This window comes from Primulina tabacum, chromosome 8, assembly GCF_025594145.1.
Source record: "Primulina tabacum isolate GXHZ01 chromosome 8, ASM2559414v2, whole genome shotgun sequence".
Lineage (NCBI taxonomy): Eukaryota > Viridiplantae > Streptophyta > Magnoliopsida > Lamiales > Gesneriaceae > Primulina > Primulina tabacum.
In genome coordinates, this window is record NC_134557.1 from 9,351,385 (window position 1) to 9,359,635 (window position 8,251).

The 8,251-nt window shown below is 28.2% G+C and overlaps 1 pseudogene; it reads left to right on the top strand.

The window, feature by feature from the left end:
* Positions 1 to 634: 634 nt before the first annotated feature.
* LOC142554554 (nucleolar complex-associated protein 2-like) lies at positions 635 to 7,071 on the top strand (annotated as a pseudogene).
* Positions 7,072 to 8,251: the final 1,180 nt, after the last annotated feature.

Here is an 8,251-nt window from a genome sequence, read left to right on the forward strand (position 1 = left end):
AAGACCAACCAATTCAATAACAATGTTACTAAACCTTTCATATACTAATTTAATGTTTTCTTTATGTTTCATTTAACATAATCAAATTTTAATATGACAACAATGAGCTTATTTTCTCTTGGTCATTTTATTCACATAATTGAGTCAATTTATTTATTTATCAATAGTTCACGAACCAAATTGTTTTATACTCCAGATAAATTATTCATATGTTAACTTTTTAAAACGAACGATTAAATATTTTCAGTATGATTAAGCTTTTTTGGTTGATTATTAAATTTATTCTAATTAAAAAATAGAATTAATTGATGTCTTGATGTGGAACAATTACGAGAAAATTGAATAAAAAAGTTTGGTAAAAACTTGTGTGAGACGATTACACATGTCGTATTTTGTGAGACAGATATCTTATTTGGGTCATCCATGAAAAAATATTATTTTTTATGCTAAGAGTATTACTTTTTATTGTTAATATCAGTAGGGTTGATCCGTCTCACAGATAAAGATTCGTGAGACCGTCTCACAAGAGATCTAGTCAAAAAGTTTTCCTATGATATAACTATATATTATTTAAATTCAATTATTCTTTTAAGCAAATTTAAATTCAATTATTAAGTAGAGAATATAGATTAATCCCCAATTCTCAAACCTTTTCCAAAGTTAACTCTCGTTCTGCGAAACCCTCGACCACTTATAGTTTATACATCAGGAAAATATAAAATTCCGGAACCACCGCCGCCACTCGTCCTCCGCGGCCAGCATATGGGTCTTAATTGGTTTTTCACCTTTCATGTTCCGATTCCACACATTTGAAGCCGCCCACTGTTCCTCCGTTTGAAAATCTCGTCTTGCCAAATACTTGAAAAAGATTTGGCTGTAGAATTGTCATTTTCTTCGTTTAATTTACTTCATTGTCAATCATAATTAGGCTGCGCAGCCACTAAACTGAAATATGTCAGCGAATTGAAGAATTTCGAGGTGATGGCGAAGAAAGAAGCTGAAGAACGCGTTGAGATTCTACGGAAGCTTCAAGAAAAGGTCTTTTCTTCCCGCTCATTGATTGTGGGTGTTTATTTATTTTATTTTTTCAGTATTTTTTTCCTCAGTTCTTTATTACTGAATTCAATTGACATAACATTAGGCTACCATTTGGTTCATAATATTACATATTTTTATCAAGTTTATATCCAATCTAATCTCATGTTTTTTGTATCATATTATTTATAAATTTATCTTTCATTTATCAGTCATTTATCCGTCATCAATCAATTCATTAATTATTTATTTCCCCTAAATCGAATCATTGAATTGAAATTACGGTATTACCTTTAATAAATAATATTATAAATAATTTATTAATATTTTTAAAAGGGCAAAATAATAATATTATATTATCTCAAATATAATCAAATTAATCAATCAAATAAAACATTATATTAACTATCATTTTTATATATTTTATTATTAAAAAATATTATTTATTTTCATATTATTTGTCTAATACCATGAATCAAACGGTAACTAAATGTTTGTATGATAATAGAAGCGACTAGTTGTCTTCCCGCTCACTATCAGAAGTTCAAAATTTTGAATTTCACACTTGCTGGTTTCCTATCTCAGCCATCCAAGAGTACCGATTATATATTGCTGTCTTTTGCCTTTAATTTACGGAACATTTTAGATTTTTTATGTCATCATTTATAGTCTGTTCTATGCAAAGCAACTCTCCCATGGTTTAACATTCGGTTGCTAGTTTATAATGTCTGGCGATTTATATGTTTCGATGGTTAGGGTGTTATATTTTATGTGGTGCATATCTGCAGGACCCAGAGTTCTATGAATTCTTGAAGGAACATGACAAGGATCTCTTGGAATTTGATGAGGAGGACATTGATGTGAGTCAGCCAATTTTGTACGCCTTCGATGTTATATTTGACAGATCACTGAACTTGTCCCTATATTTAGGATGACGCCCAAACTGATGCAAAGGAAGAAGAAACAAACGTTGATCATGTTGAACACGTGGATGATAAACTCGAGGAGGTAGAAAGCCTTCTGAAAAAGTTATAACTACTGCAATTGTAGATTCTTGGTGTGATGCAGTACATGATGGGCCAAAGTTACTGGCGGTTCTCTCGCTTTTGAGAGCTTTTCGTGCTGCTTGCCATTATAGTGATGATGGTGGTGATGACCCAACAACAAACTTTAGTACGATGTCTAGCGCTGTTTTGAATAAAGTAATGCTTTTTATTTTAAATGAAATGGATGGAATCCTTTGGGAGCTGTTGAAGTCACCATCTTCTGGTGGGAAAAAGGAGATGGCTGTGAATTTGACGAAGACAAGAAACTGGAAGAACTACAATCATTTGGTGAAGTCGTATCTTGGGAATCCTCTGCGTGTTTTGAATCAAACTATTTGCTCCTACAGTCCTACTTGCTCATGTGTCTGACCTTTGTCTGGGGCCATCATAGTGAAAAACAAATTTGTTTTTTTAGTTGTGTTCTTTCTATATGATCTAATACTCTGTATTATCTCGAAATAAATCAAACAGAGGTTCATTAATTTGGGTGATTGTCTGTGTGTTCTGCAATACAGCATTTAGCCATGGATTTCAGTAAAATTTATATTTTGCTGCTAGCACAATCGGGGATGATGTGAGATGTGGATGTTTTATCATTTCAATTAGAGTTGATGACATAGATTTAGCTCCCATAAATTGATTTAATAGTTTTTCCTGAGCACAATAAAATCATATCTTAGGCAGAAACTGTAACATTTTAAGGCCACTCTTCATTTTTGGCGTTCAGAAAGCGGTGCTCTTCCAGTTGTTTCCTTTTTATTTTTAAGAGACTCGTGCATACGACTTGGTTCTGACTATCTGGATGAGTGAATCAGAGGAATGTCCAAATCCTATGTCTTGAATTGCCATAATGTTAATCCAGCAAAATTGTGGCACGTTCAATTTCTCAGCAACTGTTTTATTGAACTTCTTCGGGTGGACATTTAATCTGCTACCAACACGCCTTTGCTTAAATCCGGCAATTAGCAATGATTTTGAAGGAAGCACTTTCTGGTTCCACCAAAAAGAACAGTAATAGAAAGAAGGGGAAGGATGCACCATGTAGTTCCAAAAAAGAGAGGTGGAAGGAAGCACCTTCTGGTAAAACGATTAAGAAGGTGTGGTCTTACAATTCTTCTGTTGATGATTGTTACCGTTAGCTTGAGTTTGTTTGTTTCATGGAAACTTGGGATCACATTGCTTAACATTTAGGTTTACTAGAAAAGTGCACGTGCGCGTAAGCAACTAAACTGTTGAAAATATATGAATGAAATTTTGATAATATTTAAATGAATTAAAATATGGCTAGTAGCATTTATCAATTGAAACAAACCAAACCGCAAAAAATAAAAATCATGATCGTAGACGGTATATAAATCGGAAAAAATTATACTATCCACATGACACATTTTCAATATATTTCTTAGTTGATTTTGTTAACTCGACAACTCTTTGTCATTATAATATGCGTATAACCATTTTGGTATACTCAACAAGTATGTTATCATCTTTAACACTTATTATGTTATTTAGAATCTTCATCTCGGATGACATGTTTGTAGTTTGCTTCCATATCACGACATTTTTTCGGTTTTCTACATTGTTTTTATCCGGTAATCTTATATTTCCGATTATTTGTTTTTTTGTTGTATGATTTTCCGTTTATGACACAATCATGAACTGTAACTCCTAAGAAAAAATTCTTTTAGTCGTGATAGGTTTTCACTTGTGAGTAAAATTAAGTATAACATATATATCCTTCAACAACATAACCAATGAACTGGTGTTGTAATTTTTTTCAAGCATCATGATATTTGTAATATAATTTTTATATATTTAATATCAATATTATTAACATATAGCTGTAATGTTAATAAATTTTTAACAATTATTTCTCAATCACTGGAAGAAATAATACTTGAAAATCTATTCAAACTCCTATATATTAGAACCGTGTCCTCATTTAATTTGACGCAATACAGGAAAGTCATCTCGTTAGTCATTTTTTTAGAAGCTTTGGAACAATGATTGTGTTCATCATATCATGGGATAATATAATTTCAATTTTATTTATTATGTCTAGAACATAATATTATATTATTCATTGAAACAAAACAAATTTTTTTCTATCGAGTTTACATTTTGTATATAATATTTTATATCTTGTGAAACGATATATAAAATTAATTATTGTATTTTAAAAATTTTGAGAAGAAAAACAAATAACGTAATTAAGATATGCATATGAGATATCATTCAAATGTAGATAAAAATATTTGATTTATTCAATATCTCATCTAATAATACAACTGTTTAGATTTCATTAGCATTTTATGATAGTCAAGACTAATTTGATGAAATATTGTAGAATTGTATTTGTATTTCACTATTTGGCTAAGTAAATTTATTTGGGGATGCGTTTTCAATGCTACCATCTTATATCTTATGAATTAGCTGATTAGCCACTTTGACTAAAAAAAAAACAAAACAACCTCTTAGCCACATTGAAATATATCGAGATAATATTAGAGGAAATAAAGTGCAACTGACTCAATGTCTCAATTTACTAAAAATTCACAAAATTGATCTATTGTGTCCACAAAGCTTTAGAATTGTTCTCATACCATTATAAATATAATGAGAATTGTGTACACTTTGTTTTTCATGTATTTCTTTTTCTCGATGAAGAATTTTTTCTTTTTGAAAAACGATTTTATTTTTTGAGAAATATTGACATTATATATGATATTCATACAACATAACCAACACAAATGACATATAACAATAAAACTTGTTAACGTTAGGGTAAAAAACTCATCTCATTGACCAAATGGCTTAAAAACAGTGTTTGAAATCAGTTACATACAAACATTTCTCTCAACGTATCTCAATTGACGCATAAAGATTATGAAAATATCTCTATTCTAAATGGGAGAAAAAAATTTTATATGACTTTAATATTTATTAATGATTTATTTTTATTCAATCCGTCTCATCTCCCTTCGTCTTCCCATTATTAATTATCATTGATATGGTAGAAATTTTCATGAATTTGACTGCAATGTATAAATTTAACCAATTAAAATTAAATTCAAATAATAATTAGTTTGATTGAGTTAAGTATATTATTAATGATCCTTTTAAACTAACATAAAAAATGACTTAACTAACAACATGAATATGACGAATTGTAAAAAAAATGGTAAAATAGTAAGCTCACAAATGAAAGTTATATATTTAATAGATATATTAATTAATAAATATTATTTAGGGATATTTTTTTAGCATCATATATCGAAATTGACTAAATACTTAAATATTTGCATTGAAATAACTTACATATAAACATTTTCTCTCAATCATATATCTTTGTTGATATATAAGTAGTATAAAAATATCTTTAATTTAAATGAGAAAAAGATGTTTTATATGATCTTAATATTTATTAATACTTTAATTTTATTCAACCTCACTCGTCTCCATTCGTTTTCCCATTATTACCTTAATATTCGGAATATTAACAATTTTTTTAATTTATAACATTATTATTTTAATTTTCTATGAATTTGATGTCAATTTTATTATAGTAATTTTCTATGAATTTGATGTCAATGTGTAATTAAAGTAATAATGAATACTAATTTAACTAAGTACTTTATTAATAATCTTATTAAACTAACGTAAAAAATAATTTAAAACTTCATGAACATGACAAATTATAAAGCAGATAAAATGGTAAAATAATAAGTTTACAAATGAAAATCATATATTTATAATAGTAAAATAGATATTAGTAATATTAATTTTTTTTTCAAATATGTAACATGTAATTAAATTAAATTTAAAAGTAAAATCAAATTAATAACTATTTTGATTGAATTAAGTACATTATTAATGATCATATTAAACTAACATAAAAATACTTAAAGAATCTCATGAACATAACAAACTGTAAAATAAATAAAAGGTTAAAATAAACAATAGATGTTAGTAATATTAAATTTTTTTTAAAAAAATATGTAACATGTAATTAAATTAAATTAAATTTAAAAGTAAAATCAAATTAATAATTATTTTGATTGAATTAAGTACATTATTAATGATCATATTAAACTAACATAAAAAATGACTTAAAAAACTTCATGAACATAACAAACTGTAAAATTGAATTAAGTATATTATTAATGATCATATTAAATTAACATATAAAATGACTTAAAGAACCTCATGAACATAACAAATAGTAAATTAAATGAAAATGTAAAATAGCAAGCTCACAATTCAAACTCATATATTTATATATATATATATATATATTAGAAGGATTAGATTAGATTAGAGATTAGATAATTTAACTTGAACTCTTCATTTTCATACAATTTACACTCTCCCATCGCAGGACACATTCAGAAAGGTTTATCAGTGGAAGTTTATTAATTGCCTGGAGCTATGGACTCGTGTCATTTGTGCATGTAGCTCAGAAGCTGATTTGATCCCCCTTGCTTATTTATTGACTCAGATTATCACGGGGGCTGCTCGATTACTTCCATATGCTTGTTATTTCCCCCTCAGATTGCGTTGTGTGAGAATGCTCAACCGAATCAGTGCCTCAACCAGTACTTTCATCCCTGTTTCTCTGCTTTCTTTGAACATGTTAGAAATCAAAGAATTGTGTAGGCCACCTACAGGAGGAGTGGGCAAAACCATTGATTCTTCTTCTATTCTGAAGGTATCATTGATGGGTTCTCACCCATGATTCCAGGTGTCTTATTTCCTTTAACATGAAGTTAAAATGGTATGTTAACAGGTAAGCAAACCCACCCTGTCTGCACGAGCTTTTCAAGGTTTTTTTTCTTTGGTTGAGGAGCTCACCGAACATCTTGCTCAGTGGAGTTACTCAATTGCTTTTTTGGAGTTGTCTTTTATTCCTAGCATTCGGTTACGCTCGAGTTTGACACGGTTATGTTTGAAGAAATATAAAACCACAATTTCAATTTTGATAGGGTGCTAAGTCGATTTTTAATCTTTTAAAGTAACAACATCGATATTTTTAACTGTCCGAACAAAATTACTAATTCACCTTTAATAAAACAAAGTTTAAAAACTTGTGTGAGACGATCTCATGGATCGTATTTTAATAGACAAATCTCTTATTTGAGTCATTCATGCTAAAAATATTATTTTTTATGCTAAAAATATTATTTTTTATTGTGAATATCAGTAGGATTGATCCATCTAACAGATAAAGATTCGTGAGACCGTGACTTACTCTAAAACAAATTATGATAAAAATGTATATAACGATATATTATTTAATTTCATTTACAATTAGTCTCGGTATGTATATAAACTTAATATAAGTAATTATTAGATTATTATAATATTTATTATAAAATAAATTAATTATATATACGTAAAATATAGCATTTATTATTTATAAATATAATGAGTCACTCCACGTATGCGTAAAATGTGTTGCCATACATATCAATATATTATATATATTATTGCAGTACGTAGAAAATTAAAGATAAGGAAAAATAAAAAGGTTAAATTGCCGTTCAAGTTCCCAAACCGAATCATTTTCTATAGGAAAAAATGTGTCAATACATACACTCTAATTCAAAAAGTGTTCTGCACGACGAAATTCGATAAAAAAAAATAGAAAACATGATATTTATATACGATATTTGAGTATCAAATATTTTAAATTTGATATTAACATATGATTTTTGAGTATCCAAACATGTATAACAAGTATTGATATTAATGACACATCTTATCTCGAATGAAAATAAATACAAAATATTGAAAATGTGATATTAATATATGATATATGAGTACCAAGTATTTCAGATCTAATACTAACATATAATACTAATATATGATAAGTATCTTAACAAGTGTAGCAAATGTTTATATTAATAAAATTGTTCAATTTTATACTCAAAATATTATTTTTATAATAAATCTAAAATAATAAATATTCAAATATCATATATTAGTGTAATAATCTAATGTTTTTTTTTTTTTTACCAATTTTCATAAATGAAAAAAAAACTTTTTGTTTGAATTAGTAAGTGAATTCTTCAGCAATTCCAAACACGCCCCAAGGGTCAACGGTGGCGCGCAGAATACGACGTGTCTCCTGAACCAACGACATCTCGACACGTCAGTCGCTCGCCCGATGA